Below are 17,589 nucleotides of genomic sequence, written 5' to 3' on the forward strand. Positions count from 1 at the left end.
CTTCCTTCCTCCCTTCCTCCTTCCATCCTTCCTTCCTTCCTTCTTTTCTTCCTTCCCTCCCTTCCTCCCTCCCTCCTTCCTTCCTTCCTTCTTTCTTTTCTTCCTTCTTTCCCCTCATTTTTTGCTTATCTTCCTTCCTTAAAAGACCAGCAATCATGCTGTTAAGGCCATATTATTTTTCAAAGAAGTACATGTGGGCTAATCTGGGAACTCCTTGGCTGATTATTGCCTTGTTTGGGTAATCGAAGAGGGGAAATTGCAATGTCTTGGACTTGAACTTAGAATCAAAATGATGTAAAAATTTCTGTCTCCTATTGAAATCACGATTCTAAAGCTAATAATGAGGAATCCTCACATCTAAAAATGAAGGGCTTAGAGTCGAAACTAGAAAGTGAAGCCCTTACCCTTGGCCCATTTTAATTCTGTGGCTGGGTCTTATTAAACTTGATGAGCTCATATGAGGTCAGGGACTTTGCTACTGCCTGGGAATTAAAAGTTCAGCTCTCACTTTTCTCGCCAAGGTTATCCACCAGCTTCTTCAAAGCCAAATATTTGTTTTCTAATGAAAGTGTGAGGAGATTTGGCAGAGTAAAAATGTCCTTGCATCTAGAGAAACAAGCATCTGTTTTCTTTGAATCAATTTCCAAAGATTGTGCAGTACATTTTAACAGTGCTCTGGGGACATAGAGTGTGTGTGTCTGAAAAATGAGGATGCACATTTTATGTGTCTCCCAACTAGGGAAACCTCTGCCCTACCCCCAATGAAGACATCATAAAGTGAAATGTCATTAATCCATTTAAGAAGTGATCGGAGGGAATGCCACAATTCCTGACATGATCTTTGCTAAAGTATTGATGGGCTTCCTCCCTTCCCAGCTTGGATTAGTTTTGACCCAAGCTGGCCATCCATCAAAAGATGCATAATTCCATCATGTTTGGAGGATTTTTTTTAAAAAAGATATTTATGGAGACATTAACTTCGGTCAATGAAATAAGACAGTTAAAAGACTGCAAAATATGCCTTGGCATAAGGAAAGCAGGTCTGTGGGAAGCTGTTTCTGTTAATTTATCTCACGGGAAGGTAGGGGGTTTGCTCGTAAACTTCAATATGACCTGCTTGGGAAACATAACACGGGCTGGCACCAAATAACATAACAAGGTCAGTGTTAATGACCAGGTTCAGAGTTAAGGTTAAATATCCCAACTACCTCCAAAGTTCCTAAGAAAAGTTCAACCGTAAGAAGAAATATTTTGAAAATGGAGGTCATATAGAGTCTGCCCCTGGCTGATATTTCGGTGACTTCACTTTGCTCTGTCTAGCCGTGCTGTCTGCCTTTCTCTGCCTTGAGAAAGGCTTCAGGGCTGTGCTTTCCTTTGGAATCTTACTCTCCTGGATCTTTAAAGAATTGGCCTTTCTTGTCCTTTAGGTGTCTAAGAAACCACCATCCTTCCTACATGAAGAAACCCTTTTCCTAGGAATCTCTTTCCTTCATTGGTATTTATTGCTCTTTAAAATCATTTCTTTAGTTGTTCAAATGCCAATTTCTGCTGACTAGAATGGAAGGGAGGTGAGTGTTCTGTCCACCTTTCTTTCTCTCTGCCCAGTGTGGAGAAGAGTGTTTGCTAAAAAGTAGGCACTCAGGAACTATCTGGGGAGGGAAGGAGGAAATAATATCATTGCTGGTCATTTGATAAAGCTACTAGTGACTTGGATGAAAGATGTCTTTAGATGGTTTGGTGAGAGGATATTAGAAGCAGTAATTTTCACTGTGTGTGGGAAGTTACACATGTCAATGGCTACTTAAGATGGGCAAATATTTGGACCCATGAAACAGAGCACAGAAGTCAGCTGCAGTCTCCCCATGGACGTGCCCCATGGTCGGTCATCAGCACCCTCCTCTAGCTGGGTGACTTTCATAAAACACCAACAGTTTCTTAACCTTGACGCATTATATGCAGAGTGAGTGTATCTATTAGATCTGAGATTTTTGCATTCCCAATATATTGTCAAGATTTCAAAGGCACCGTAAGTGTTTTTATCCTAATGTCACGAATTGTTCAAATCTGTTAAAGGACTTCAACATTATACGTTCGTGAAAATAGCTACAGGGCCCCTAGTGGTTGACTTTATAATGAGCAACTATTCCTGCTGCAAAAATTCTACAAAGCCACTTTCAAAGTATGTCTGTCTGCAGTTTTGCCTCGTTACGCATCAGGTTCCTAGTAAACATTTGGGGTGAGGGTAAGGATACCAGAGGGTTGTAGGCACAGCTCTGGGGACTTGTTTTTGCTAAAGGGCCTATGGAAGGTTGTGTTTGTTTTCTAGGCTTGCCATGATGAATTAGCATGAACTTCTGTCACTGTTCTAGAGATTTCAAGTCTGAAATCAGTGTGTTAGCAGGGCCACATTCCCTCTGAAAGTTCTAGGGAAGAATCTTTCCTTGATTTCCCTGACTTCTGGAGCTCGCTGGAAATCCTGGTACTCCTTGTCTCACATCTGCCTTGCTCCAAATTCTGCCTCCATCATCACAGGGCTTATTCCCTGTGTGTCTATATCTCCAAATCTCCCTCTCTCTATAAGGACACCAGTCAGTGGATTTAGAATCCTCCCTAATCCAGTATGACCTCACCTTAACTACTTGCATCTGCAAAGACCCCATTTGCAAATAAGGTTACATCTGAGTTTCGAGGTAAACATAAATTTTCGGGGGCCACTGCTAACTCAGCACAGAGATCTCTGTGTTGATGGAAAAGGACAGGATTATAGTTGGCACAGCAAACTCCCTCCTCTGGCCCACGTTATCTGCATAAACTGTAGAACTCACGCATTTGGTCAACCTACATTTCTTGAGATTCCCTGTGAAGAACTGTGGTGTTCGGAGGAAAGCATGTGGTGTCCTGGTGAAACAAAGGGGCTCTCAGAACCTTTTGAGAATTATCAAACCCTAAACTTGCCTGGGACAAAGCTTTGGTGGAGTTTAGAGAATCATTTTGTGATTCTTACCCTTCCTGGGTGAGAGACAGGGCAGAGCTGAGCAAGCAGACTGTGCAGGGCCCTGGGGGCGGCTCTGACACATGGTTTTAAAAGTATCTTCGGGCTCGACGCCTGTGGCTCAAGCGGCTAAGGCGCCAGCCACATACACCTAAGGTGGCAGGTTCGAATCCCCAGCCCGGGCCCGCCAAACAACAATGACGGCTGCAACCAAAGAATGGCCAGGTATTGTGGCGGGTACCTGTGGTCCCACCTACTTGGGAGGCTGAGTCAGGAGACTCGCTTGAGCCCAGGAGTTGGAGGTTGCTGTGAGCTGTAATGCCATGGCACTCTACCCAGGGGGACAGCTTGAGGCTCTGTCTCAAAAAAAAAAAAAAAAAAGTATCTTCGGAGTCTTTTAGGTCTTTGCAGATTCTCCATACTTCTTTCCACAGAGGCTGTATTAGTTCACATTCCCACCAACTGTGTAGAAGTGTTCCCCTCTCTCCACATCTGCACCAGCATCTGCAGCTTTGGGACTTTGTGATGTGGGCCAGTCTCACTGGGGTTAGGCGATATCTCAGAGAGGTTTTGATTTGCATTCCTTGGATGATTAGGGATGATGAGCATTTTTTCTTGTGTTTGTTGGCCATTCATCTGTCTTCAGAGAAAGTGCTGTTCTTGTCTCTAGCCCAGTGATAGGTGGGACTGTTTGCTCTTTTCTTGTTGATTAGTTTGAGTTCTCTGCAGATTCTAGTGATTAGCCATTTGTCAGATTCGTTGCATGCAAATACCTTCTCCCATTTGGAAGGCTATCTGTATGCTTTAGTTGTTGTACCCTTAGCTGTGCAGAAGCTTTACAGATCATGTCCCATTCATTGATTTTTGGTGTTGCTCCAATTGCCAACGGGATCTTCTTCTTTTCCCAAGCCAATGTTGATAAGAGTTTTCTGCACAATTTCTTCTAGAATCTTTGTCATTTAGTGTCTTAAATCTTTTATCCAGAGAGTCAATTTTTGTAAGAGAAATGAGTCCTGTTTCAGCGTTCTATATGTGGCTAACCAGTTCTCCAAGCACCATTTTTTGAATAGGGATTCTTTTCCCCAGTGTATGTTTTTGTTTGATTTATCGAAGATCAGATTGCAATCAATGACAGGGTTCATCTCCAGGTTCTCTGTTCTGTTCCCTAGATCTATATCTCTGCTTTTCTGCCAGTATTACACGGTTTTGATCTATGTAGACTTTTAGTATAACCTGAAGTCTGGTAATGAGTACGTAATACTAATATGAAACCAATAGATAAACAATTACACCCCCCCCATGGGAGAAAAACACAATTCAGTTGTTGGGAGGAGGAGCACGAGGGAGAGGAGCGGAGTGATGGGGGCACGTGTACTCTCACCTAATGTGCACATGTGAGGGTCTACACCACACCCCCGGGCCAAGGGCTCCACTACAACTTGAACTGTACCTAACAAATGCAAACAATGTGACGTAATCATTTGTACCTGCGTATTAATCTGAGATTCTAAAAAAAAAGAGCTATCTTGAAAGTTAATAAACTTTTTTCATGGTTTTTTAAAATTTTTTCAATTTCAGATTTATGTTTTTAAACAGTGTCTTGAAAGTCAATTGAAGGTTTTGTGCTTAAGTCAGAGTCAAAAGAGGGTCATGTTTAACATCATCCCAGCCCCTTGTGCCCCTATAACAAAATGCCATAGACTGGGCAATCTATAAAGAATGGATACTTTTCACAGTTCTGGAGGCTGGTAAGTCCCAGGTCAAGGTGGTGGCGGGTTTGGTGTCTGGTGGGGACTGATCTTTTGTGATGGCAGCTTGTTGCTATGTTCTTAGGTAGGAGCACATGCCGTATCCTTACCTAGTGGAAAGGATTAAAGGGCAAAAGGAGTCCTGGCTAGTTCCCATCAGCCCCTTTATAAGGTCACTAATCCCACCCAGGAGGGCTGCACCCTTATGACCTAATTTCCTCCCGAATACTAAATATTAATCTCATCTTAATACTATCACATTGGCAACTGAGTTTTAACACATGAATTTTTGAAGGGACAAAAATATTTGGCCCTAGTACACACAAAAATATTTGTCCTAGCACATACAAAAACATCTCTGTCAGCTAGGAAAAGTGAAAACATTAGTGATGGCTGAATGCAGGAACTGGAAGTCAAGTGAAAATGACCCCAAGACATCTGGCTTTGAGACTGGAAAAAAGTGGAATTAGTTGGGTGTGCTGTTCTCATCACTAACATGACTGTACGTACATCCTTGGAGTGTACAGTGGGTTATGAAGATGATTTAGGTATACAATGCTTACTTGAAATATAAGTCAATAAACATTCACCTCACCTCACCCATTCTGTATTTCAGGGCTGAGTGAATTAATGCCCATATTTTAAAAAATTGAGAAGCTCACCCTGGTGTTTCTGCTACCCTTGAGTAATTGAATATGGGGTTTCCTATGGTGCTGTTAGGATTGGGACCAGTGGTGCCATTTGTTTTCTATCATTCTTTGGGAAGGGACATGGGACATTAATACTAACCACATCCACCAATGTGTGTGAAAGGCTCTGTTGTAATTTATCTGAGTTGAAACACCAACCAGGAGACTCTCCCAGTAAATGTGCCTGTCCCACTACATTACTTTGGAATATGGTTGCCCTTGCTACCATGGTGCTTGTGTGCTGGGCCTGGGGCTGATGCCTTATGCATCTCATTTAATGCTTAAATGCCCCAGAAGATAACTATTACTACTATCCTTATTGTGCATGAAAGACATAATTACAGGAGATTAAATAAATTGCCCAGAATCACATGTCCGTTGTCAGAACAGAATTCAAGTCCAAAAGTCCACCTTGAATCTATGCTTTGAAACGTTGTTATAGATGGCCTGCCAAAGAAGTTTGGCTAATTTTTCCATTAGTCTTTTTATACTGGTGGCCTTTTACAACATTTATTTATTATTGGATATGGCAAAACCTGTTAAACATTCAAAAGTATAAAACGGCACATGGGGCTGGGTGTGGTGGCTCACACCTGTCATCTCAGCACTTTGGGAGGCCAAGGCAAAAAGAGCACTTGAGGCCAGGAGTTCAGGGGCAGCCTGGGCAGCATTGTAAGTCTCTGTCTTTACATAGAAAAAAAAAAATGAGCCAAGCGTGGTGGCACATATCTGTAGTCCCAGCTACTCAGGAGGCTGAGGCAGGAGGATCACTTGAGCCCAGGAGTTCAGGGTTGCAGTGAAGTATGATGATGCCACTGCATTCCAGCCTGATGACAGAGTGAGACCTTATCTCTAAACAAATAAATAAAAATAACGTAGGTATATAAAAATAAAATGGCCTATAGGGAAAACATGCGTCCTTTCTCCCCATAATTGCTGGTCCCTCACATGCTCCTCTGTTTCCCCCACTTCTTAATGTACTTTTGATTACCTTTTTTGGCCTATTTTGTTAGCCTTTGGAACACATGGATAAATACTCAAGTCAAATGTATGATTTTTATGGGTTGGGTTGTCACATTTCTGCCCGTTCCCTGCCTCACTGGAGCCATTTGAAACATCTTTTCATTTTATTATGTAGCACCCTTTTAATGATGGTGACATGCACCTGCAGTGATGTGGAACACCCCCCCCCCCCAAATCTGGGGAATAGGTCTTCATGATGTTGGAAGCTACATATTTAAGGAGATTGGAGAACCTGTGGTTTATCCTCCTGCATCAGAGTTCGGAGCCACTGACTCTTAGCCCAGAGTTACTATTCTCAGTTTGGGGAGAGGTGATGTTGTGGTCCAGGGGTGCTGCCTGGGAAGGGCAGGGACTCGTACGGTGCAGACACACGCCCCACCTCCTTACACGCAGGGCAAGGAGGGGTCTGCCCCCGTCAGTCCCCCCCCACCACACACACACCACGCTTCATCCACTTCCATCTCCCGTTGTCTCCCTTTCTCCTTCCACAACTGAACTGTCATTTCCTGTTCATGTTTCATGCTCGGCTTCCTCTGTACTTGAGTCTGAATGGATTTCTCTGTATTAAATTTTCTTCCACTCAGCCTTACATTTTTTCCACTCTCAATGATCACTGGCATTTTCCCACCTTCCAAAACCTTTCCTCGCTCACCCAGCCAGAATCCTTCCCCTTGTGTCACCTAAACCCTGATTCTCTTTCCAGTGCTCCCAAATCCTCCTACTTCTTCATCTTTAGCACCTTGCTCTCTCCAAATTGCCCTGCACAAAGTACTTGCTCAATAAATATTTGGTAGTGAAGCCCAACGAAACCCCGAGGTGTGTGCTGCACGCCCTTCAGCTGTCAGAGACCTCTAGACTTCCACTTTTCAAACTTACAACACCACGCTCATTAGAAAATTGACAAGCTGCCTAACTGTTTGAACAGTCTCCAACACGTTATAAATATTTGGATAAAACCACCATCAATGCGCAGTCATCGCAGAGCCAAGAAAAAAATGACCTTGCCGTCTCCTCTTTATTTGCACGTTTCCTGAACAGCATCATCTCCAAAGGCAACAGGAGAAAATGGTGAACAGCTGGGAGAGGGAGGTGTCCTTCACACATCCTATATTGGGAACTGGTAGAAATAGCCAGTATGATTCTGTGTCAGTTTAACAGGATAGATGGGATTTCAAAATTATATCTTAGCTGTGAGCCCCTCGAGGGCTGGGCTTATTCACCTTGGTGTCACGTGTGCGGGGCGTGTGGTAGGGCAGAGGTTCCAGCTGCAGCGCTCTCGGGGACTTTTGGTCCTGGGAGGCTGTCCTGTGCATTGTAGGGTGTTTAGCAGTGTCCTTGCTCTCAACCCAGCCAGATGACATAGCACTGCCCACTCTCCCCTCCCCAGACCTTCTGCCCAGGTTGTGCCATACAAAAATGTCTCTCGTTGACATTACCAGATGTCTCCTGGTGGGACAAACTGGCAAAGGGGCTCAACAAATGTTTGTTGAATGAATGTGTACAAATTATCAGAGTTTGATCATTATCAGTGAGCTCCCCACCACCACCTACTGGAAGAGAAATGAATCCCCTAAGGCAGGTGCTTAAGAAAAATACATTTTACTCACTACCTAATGAATGGCTAAAAACTTGGTGCAAACCACCCCCAAATTGTAGGCTCCACCTTGTTATATGATCCACCATGGTGTGAAGGTGTGTCTCCACCTGTTACCTGATCTATACAACTTGGAATTAAAAACAAAACATAAAAAACCTAAAAACAATGCATGGTTTTTTGGCATTGTAAGCTATTTTCTGAATACAGTTATATTTCATGGATTGCAAACTCCACTATGCATTAAGACTAATTTATCCTAAACATTCACATCAAGTCAACTGTTTTCTCTTGGAGCACAGCTGTTCCCTGAAGGAAGATATGTGAGTATTGAAATAGGAACCATTGATGAATTATTGCCAAGTGACTGCGTAGACACCACAACCCGTCTGGAAGAGCACGTTTCAAGTTCTATAAAACACCCAGTTGTCTTAACACTCGGGAATCTGAATTGCCTGTCTTTGTGAGATTTCTTTAGTTAACATTTTTATCGAACACTATCAGTGGTTTACTGAACGGTCTTGGCTCAGTGGGTGTAAACATGAGACGATTGTCTGCACGCACTGTTCCCACCGGTGCTGGGTTGCACAGGTTTCCTAATCCCTGAATATCTTGAGTAGATATTTCAACTTTCTAGTCATTTTTGAATATTACAATCTTAATTGGCGTTTGCGTCTCAGTCGTTTTCTTTTTTAAAGCATCGATCTTACGATTTGTGGACAGTTTCTTTTCTTACAGGCAGACTTATAGCTCTAGGCCCTGAAAAGCAGAGGTGTGTGGGAGGTTTTTATTCTGTCCCTTTCTTGACCTTGGAATGAAGGGGGAGGACTTTGTGTGACTTGGGGCACTTTTTCCTTTTTTTTTCTGGCCCGCTATCTCTGATGAAGTGTGGGGGCAGGAGGGACGAGGCAAAGCCTCCATTCCCAAACTCAGCGGGACAGTTACATTCTTAGTTCTTCTCTTTGTTGCTACCTGTCTGGCTTTGGGTGGTAAGTATTCAGGTTCTGACTTTCTTATGATGCACAAGGATCAGCGATACCTCGTAGAGGCAGGGGCTGTCTTACTTCTAAATTTCTTAATGTGGAAAATCCAGCCCCAGCAACACTTCAGTGGCCTCCCTACCCAGCATCACAGCCCAAACCAGGTCCCTTGCCTACCAGCCGGTGACGGCCGGTAGACAGAGACAGCAGGTGTTGGCACAGAGAAAAAGTTTTGTTGTACAAGGTGCCAGGCAAGGATGTGGGAGAAATTTCTCAAATCCATCTCTCCAGGAATTTGGGAGAAAAGGTTTTTAAAGATAGTTTGATGGACAAAGGGCTGAGGGCTGCTGTTTGCCTGGGGATGAACCCATTGAGTTGAGAAGCAGAGATTATCTTCTGAGTTGGGAGGGTCCCTGGGTTGGTAGGGCTAGGGCTCAGGGCTGTTGAATCTGTCCCCACACTTATTTATGGGTCTGGTTGGCCCCAGTGGGTCCCCTGAAATGTAGACTCTCAAAGGCCACTCTTGGAATTATGGTCACACTGTTATCTACAAGTCACAAGTCCTGGGATTAATGTCAATGTTCTCTTTAGAAGTAGTGTGGGGCACCATTAATCGTGCACCTGTCAGGGAGTCCTGCTAAGCAGTGGCCAGTCACAGCAGGAAGGAAGTTAGGGAACAATAGCTGGGTAACTCAGGGCTCTGTTGATACTTTTATAACAATCAGACTTTGATTACTATTTCTACCTTATTTTAACATGGAACAGAAACCAGTGATCCCATCCAACACTGTGTCACCCAGGCCACAGCCCCCTTACCTTGCCGGGGAGCCTTTTGGAAAGTCTCAGCAAACTGACTCTAGCTCAGCCATTGCTGCTAGAACAGCAGGAGCTACAGTCAACTCTCCGGTGTTTGCTGAGCCAAATGCTGGGATGAAAGGTCCTTCCACATTTCCCCACTCCCACCCTGCCCCAAATCCTTCTCCAATTTTGTTTTTCCTCTGGTGCTCAGGGACGCGTCTCAGACACCCACTGAGCTTGAGCTTGCTGCCTCTGCAGATATCCAAGTTGGGGAAGCCAATCGCAACCTCCCCTGCTGGCAGACACTTCTGGTATTTGGAGGTGTTTCTTTGAACGTGGACAGGGAGAGCAGGGACAGGGGAGCACAGGGGAGCAGGAATCAGAGCTCACAGATGCTGAACCTCCAACCCATTGCCCGATTTCTCCTGAGACCTTTTCCTCTCCTGGTTACAGTTCCACAGAGGGCAGGCTCTCGTGACTATGGAACATGGTAAAATGTTTGACTTTTCATAATTTTTAATTTTAATACCATTAGCTTTTGGAAAATATCTGTATTTGTTGTATCAAAAGAGCTCCCAACTGTTTTGATGAAAGTGTCCTTAATTTTCCATATCTCAGGGTAGCAAATGACCTATTCTCAGAACACATGGGGTCTAATAGCCCTTGTCTTGCCTTTCTAGAAGGTAGGGAGAGTTTCCCGTGGACCCAAACAGGGCTTCTTAATAGAGATTTATAACTTCAAAAGGGATTACATGAGAACAAAGTAATTACCCATCATGTATGAATATCAACCCAGTTTACAAAGGAGGGAAATTAAACATTGCAGTTAATTACAGGGACAGTCTCAACCTTGTGGACCAATTAGGGCTTATTGGTTGCAAGCAACAGAAACCAATTTTCCTCCTACATTAAGCAAAAAGAATACTTATTAGCAGTAATCAGAGAGCTTACAAAAATGAGAGGTGACTGAAAAAGCAGTGTTGTCAGCATAGCGGGCACCAAGCAATGGTGAAGTCTCTTCCATGGGGAGAAGTGCTTCCAACTAGGTCCTCTGTCCGTGGGTCATTCTGCTCAAGTTCTAGATCCCACAAAAGCACATTCCACTGGCCAAGCCCACACAACACATCCCCCTTCCTGAGACGACCCTGGCAGGGAGAGCAGGGATCTGACAGGCGGTGCTTTAGACAAATCTTGGTCTTGCTCAGTGGGAAGGCAGTCTACTTGCCAAGACTCTACAAGATGGGGAGCTTCAACTGGGGTGCTCCTGGGAAAGGGGAGCTGTTGCTGAGCATTCGGGAAGTAATCTTCAGTCCCATTTCACGCAGAAGGTTGGTATCTGTCTTCTCGTGTGGAGGGTTTCGGAGCTACACCCAGGGTGGCTCTCAGCCCTTCTATCTCTGCTTTTCTGGAATGTGTGGAGGACCTACAGTCGTCTCCTGCATGAAGGTAGGGTTTATTAACCACCGTTTCTATTAGGGCTGTTCTGCCTCCTCTGTGCCCTCTACACATTCCTCTCCCCAGTGCTCCTGTCCCCTCATGGAAATCAGTACTCAAGAGCAGCGGTGAGGTTGGCTCTGCTTCCTTGCACAGACCCTCCCCGCACTCCTGTCCTACAGCTTTGGACAGTGCACTTTTCTGCTGTGGATTCCTCTTCTGCACTGTGGCATCGGACTCATTTCCCATTTGTCTGAGCCTAGATTTCTTCTTAACTGCAGTGACCCTCACCACTGCTGTGCTGTTTGTCTCTGCTCCTGGGATATGTGCATTGTGCAGTGTGAGAAAGAAACGTGTCAGCATTCCCGTGTGGATACGAGACCCTTCTCTCCCCCCACCCACTGGTGTCACCAGCACCACTAGTCACTTCCCTCTCACGCCTGCCACCTGTACAAAGGAAAGTCTCTCAGCGTCCCTGGGGAACACTCGTAATTACAGGGAATAACTCTGGCTGCTTGCAAATAGAGTCCTAAGGAGCCTAATCTTATTTTTGGTACCTCATGTGCTCTGTCTTGTAAGACACCCTCAATGTGCACGGGAACATCCTAGCTTGGCCAAGGACTAGACAGCAGATTTCGAGAACTCTTAACACCAGTACGGGATAGTAGAGCCCAAACCTGCAGCTGGATAGGAGACTGTTGTACTCAGCATGTGGGCAGATCAGCTGCCCCGGTGTAGGGCTCTTGATGCTCAGAGACAGAGAACATATTTGGGTCATTTATGCTAAAGACAATTGGATTTGAAAACTTTCAGGGAGCACAAAGAGTCATCAGGAAAATTTGAGAACCTGACTTAGAAAACAGACATAAGGAATGAAGGCACCATTAAGATTCCTGCATAGAAACCTTCAGGGCAGTGTCTGTGGCTCAGTGGGTAGGGCACCGGCCCCATATACTGAGGGTGGCAGGTTCAAACCTGGCCCTGGACAAACTTCAACAACAAAATAACCAGGCGTTGTGGTGGGCTCCTGTAGTCCCAGCTGCTCGGGAGGCTGAGGCAAGAGAATCACTTAAGCCCAAGAGCTGGAGGTTGCTGTGAGCTATGATGCCACAGCACTCTACCAAGGGCGACAGAGTAACACTCTGTCTCTTTAAAAAAAAGAAAACAAAAGAAACCTTACTTCATCACAATTCAAAATTTCTTTTCTTAAGAAGACCTTAAGAGAATGAAAAGTCCAACCACAGACTTGGAGGAAAATAACAGTAAATAATATACAATCAGAGGTATTTTATATAAAAAATTACATGTTAACTTATAATAATACTATATTTAATAGTGATATATTACATTAAAAATTATATATCCTATATTATATGCTCCCATGCAATATATATTATATGTTCATATTATATTATTATATACAATATATTTCTACCCAGGTCTTGGCTTTCTTTTTTGTTAATGTCCTTTCTATGGGAAGTCATTTTTGATTTTGACAAAAAATATATAGGCATATTTGGCAAACAATGTGTGTCCAGATTACAAAAAGAACCTCCATAATGCAATAGTGAAGAGAGAAACAAAATTTAATGTGATTCAAAACGTTTGAACCAACCTTTCACAAAAGCAAGTGTACAAATGAGTCCAGGCACAGTGGCTCACACCTGTAATCCTAGCACTTTCGGAGACTGATGGGGGTAGATTGCCTGAGTTTAGGAGTTAAAGACCAGCCTGAGTAAGAGTGAGACCCTGTTTCCAAAAAATAGCTGGGCGTTGTGGTGGGTGCTTGCAGTCTCAGATAATCAGGAGACTGAGGCAAGAGGATCGCTTGAGCCCAAGAGTTTGAGGTTGCTGTGAGCTATGAGGACACCATGGCACTGTACAGATGGCGAAAAAGTGAGATTCTGACTCAAAAAAAAAATAAATAAAATGTACAAATGGTAACAAAAACATAGAATGTGGCTCAACCGTGTTGCCAGGGAATTGTCAATTTAAGGCATAGCAATATAGTGTTAGAAAGAGATCCGGAAACACTGGCCGTCTCAGGCATCCCTGGTGGGAACGTACAGTGCTATGAATGTTGTGGGAAACTAAGTAGGATGGTCCTCCAGTGTTAAATGTGCACTTTCTCGGAGGCTCCACAATTCCACTACCAGGGATTTTCTAAGAGAAGTGCAACCGTGCACACCAGGACCTCTTAAGGAATTCTCACTGCGGCTGTATTTATATTGGCAATAAAAAGTAGAAGTACCCAATATCCATCAATAATCAAATGACAAACTGTGGCACAATCACTCATCAATAGAAAGGAATGTGCATCAATGCGGGTGAAACATAAAAAGCAGACTCAGCGACAGAGCCATCCCCCAAAGATGTACTTTATGGTGGCAATGTTTCTGAAGGTGACGAACAGAGAAACTGTTCTACATGAGATAAACTGGATAAGGACTGTCCTGGGAAGAGAAGCAGGGGAGGAGGATAGGGTGTGAGACAGCAAAAAAAGAACTCTCTCTGGTTAAGCTATTGCTGTGTGTTGACTGGGGTTTGGCTGTGTACATTGACAACACACCACGGAACTATACATTTAATATCTGTGCGGTTTGTGTAATTATATGTCAAAGAAAACAGAAGTCCAATGGGGAGTATGCCTTTCAACTTCTAGAAAACGCCCTTGGTTTCTGTAGCAAATAGAAAGGGTTTGGAGTGACGGGCAGTCATCAGTGGCGCCGACCCACTGCAGCCTGAGATTCTATATCACAGAGAAAAAGTCAGGTGCCATGTGGGATGAGGCACACTTGGCAGAACACAGGAGGAGGTCACTTTCCCTTAGGGTGAAATAGGACCCCAGGTTTGTCTGGGACTTTTCAAGTTTGAGCACCACAAGTGCCATGACCTGAATAAACTTTAGTCCCAGGCAAGCTGGGATGATTGGTCACCTTACTTCCATTCAGACTTTTATCTAATGTGAGGTTTGAAGGGGATATTCAGGGGTTACACTGGAGGAAGTTAGCACAGAGATCATCCCTGAGGCTACCGTGGGTCTGTGGTCAGTGTAGGGTGATGGTCATGGACAGAGATGTGGTGGAAGTCTCATGAGCCCCCTATCCCAAACCAGGCCAGAACCCTATGTTTATCATTTCAGAGACCATTACCTATTTTTCTTTCCCTATCACCCGACATCCTTAAAAACCACTAGCCCGGTGTTTTTATCCTCACCACTTATGAGCTCCATGAAGGTTGTTACCACGACAAGTGCATTCACCAGTGTATGTTCAACTCACGTGAAGGACCGTCTGCAAATACTGACCCAATTCTGCTTCAGTGATTCGATGAACGACCCAACCATTGAGGCTGCTTCAGTCTTCCTTGGAAGATGGAGATCTTTACACTTAGGCATTCATCAGGCTGCAAACCACAGCTCTTTGAGCAAGACCCTTCCAGAAAGACCCTGCCATGTTTCTGTGGAGCTATAGCAACTGGCATAAGTGTATTTAATGATTTACTGCCTTTATTTTCAAGTCCTATACAAGGTCATTTTCTCCCTCTCTGTTCTCTTTTCCCTGGATGGTGTCAGTATGGATTTTTAGACTCCATTATTTATTTTTCCATTTCTTCCCTTTTCTTGTGGTCTCCCTGTAGACAGCAAGAACTTATCTTGAACTGTCACCCATAAAAACTCTTCTATCTAAAGACCTTGTATGTATTTACCTGTAGGCTGTCCTTAAATGTATGGGTCCTGCTTTTTATGTCATTGGATGGACATCCAGTTCATAGAGAAGGTGCAGTGATGTTAATAAGCAAATTCTTAGCCAACATCAGTGTCCAGATGATTTACAAGACCACAATCCACCTTTTGTACAAATGCAGCAAAATTTATCTTGGGTTATAAAAGTACTTCCTTCCTTGGACTCAGGGTAAATCTCTACTATATTCAGGAATCTTTCAGAATTTCTGCTATCTCCAGGGAATCTCATAGGAAGGAAAAAAAATAGATATCACTTTGCAATTTATGTTTTTACCAGCATGGAACTGAGTTCATTCAATTGACTCCAAATGTTTTGCACATTCTAATTTGTGTCCCCTATCGTCCTCCCCTGTTGACTTCAAGTTAATGCATAATATGAAGTGGGACAGCCCTCATAAATTCTATATCATCAGAGTAATGTGGCTTTGATGATGTACTGCATTTTAAATTAGTTCTGTCACAAAAGGACAATGGGGGGCCCAGGAGGGTTTTTTTTTTTTTTAAATTTTCCTTCTGTTCTTGAAGTGTGATAAGTCTAATTATAGTAAGCAATAAACAGCAGTATTTTTTAGCTTCTGAGATCTCTTAGATCTCTGTGATACCTTCAGATTTTTAGAGTAGATGCCTTAGAGCCAACAAGTTGAGGTGGTCCTAAAGGGAAAGAGCTCTGGATGATAAAGGAGAGAGAGATTGACAAGGCCAGATCTTGCTAACATCCATCTGCCGTGGTCAAGCTGAGCTGGGCATTCCTGCGGCCTGTTTTACACATGGTTAAGTAAGAATAGCATTTCAATAAGACCAGAATAACTTGGAGACATGGACTATGGTACGTACAAATTACGTGGTGGGAGTGATTTTTGTTTTTCCTAATACTCTGCTAATCTGATGGGGCCCCTCTCTATACATTACCTTTTTTGGAGGAAGACATCTCAGAGTCATGTCTGCTATAGGCAGGATAGTCACGGCTACACACAGCCCTGCGATAGGAAAGGAGCTTTTCTCCCACGCGTAGAATCATCAAAGGGTCTTCACCAAATGCATAATCTGGTTAGTAGGTCCAGAGTGGACCCTGAGATTCTGCATTTCCCAGCAAGCTCTGAAGAGATGATGACAATGCTGGTTTGTGAACCACATTGTGAATAGCAAGATTTTATAAGGTGTTAACCAAGAGAAATGTGCTACAATAGAATTGCACCCGGAGGAGAAATAAAAGCCTGCACAGCACTGGATGGATATTAACACAGGAACAGGTGAACTGAGTCATGACGGCGTGTTATGTAATACGATGACGTCAGTAAGTACCATTCTTATCTCCATTGTACAATCGAGGGGCTGCAAACATAGAGACATTTACTGACATGATCAATTGCTACTAATCTGGCTGGATTGGAAGCCAAGCGGTCTGATTTTAGAGCTTGCTTATACTGCCGGTGGACTGTCGCCCTCAAGTGCAATTTATTTTTCTGGAGTGTAATGTCTGGAGTTTTTCCATCTTAATCATCATAAATCCTTCAACAAATATTAATCGAAGGCCATGCCTTGAGGTTTTGTAGCTAACAACAGGAGGTAGGGTGGTTCTAACCAAAGGCCACTCAGTGGCCCTCACTGGTAGCTGAGATTCGGGAACCATGTATGTATGTAGAAGGAAGGCTTTTCTTTATATTTGGCAAATTATGCATTTATCTTGATTAAATCGTTATCAGTAGTAATGAGTGGGATGGAGGAAGTGACCACGGAGAAAGATAGAGAAGCAGATGTCCCGGGAGCTTCGAGGGGATTTGAGGATTCATTCGTCTTTATATTTTCACTTTGTGACTCTCGTCTTTTATTCAGGTATAACTCACATAATGTAAAATTGCCCATTTTAAAGCGTGCGAGTCTGTGACATTTAGCCTATTCACAGTGCTTTGGAACTCTCAGTTCCAGTAAGCATGCGGAAGAAAGCTCCACATTGCTCATCATTAGAGAAGTGCACCCCAGTCCCAGGGTGGATGCCACCTCATTCCAACCAAGACGGCAGCACAACAGTAACGGGAAGGGGCACGTGCTGTCTGGGAAGTGGAGAAATCGGCACTCTCCTGGAGAGTGCTGGACGGAACACTTACTGGTCCAGCTGGACGGAACACTTACTGGTCCAGCTGCCCTGGAAAATAGTCTGAGGGTTAAACCGTGGCAGACACAGAATCCTCGCTCACTGTGGTCATTTAGGGTCCTTTTCTTTCCCCAGCTCCATGCTCCTTTTCTGATTATCTCCTTATTTCAATGATGGGGCCGTTATCTGTTCTTGCCTGGGGCCAGGTGGGGAAGTGGAAGAGTTACTGTCGGTTTGGTTTGAGTGCTCCCCCAGCTGCTGCATTATCCCAGCTCTTATTTTTACTGTCTCATGTGGGACGTCCCCTGTGATTTGAATAGATGCCCTCCTCCACTTCTCTCTGTACAAGGCTGATTCCTTTAACCCCAGCAGAAAGTACAGTTGATGGTGTCGGATGCGGAGACTGTCTCTGTCCTGATGTTTCTTTCCCCTGGCAGGAAACTTGCATTTGAATCAGTGGGCAGGATGATGGAGGTGGAATGTATGTTTAAACC

The 17,589-nt window shown here is 44.0% G+C and overlaps 1 protein-coding gene across 4 annotated transcripts in view; it reads left to right on the forward strand.

Annotated features, from left to right (window-relative positions):
* RBFOX1 (RNA binding fox-1 homolog 1) overlaps positions 1-17,589 on the forward strand; it is a 1,537,420-nt gene that overhangs the window by 459,840 nt on the left and 1,059,991 nt on the right. The window lies entirely within an intron of this gene.

This window comes from Otolemur garnettii, unplaced genomic scaffold (genome assembly GCF_000181295.1).
Source record: "Otolemur garnettii isolate 467f Iridium unplaced genomic scaffold, OtoGar3 scaffold00044, whole genome shotgun sequence".
NCBI classification, from domain to species: Eukaryota; Metazoa; Chordata; class Mammalia; order Primates; family Galagidae; genus Otolemur; species Otolemur garnettii.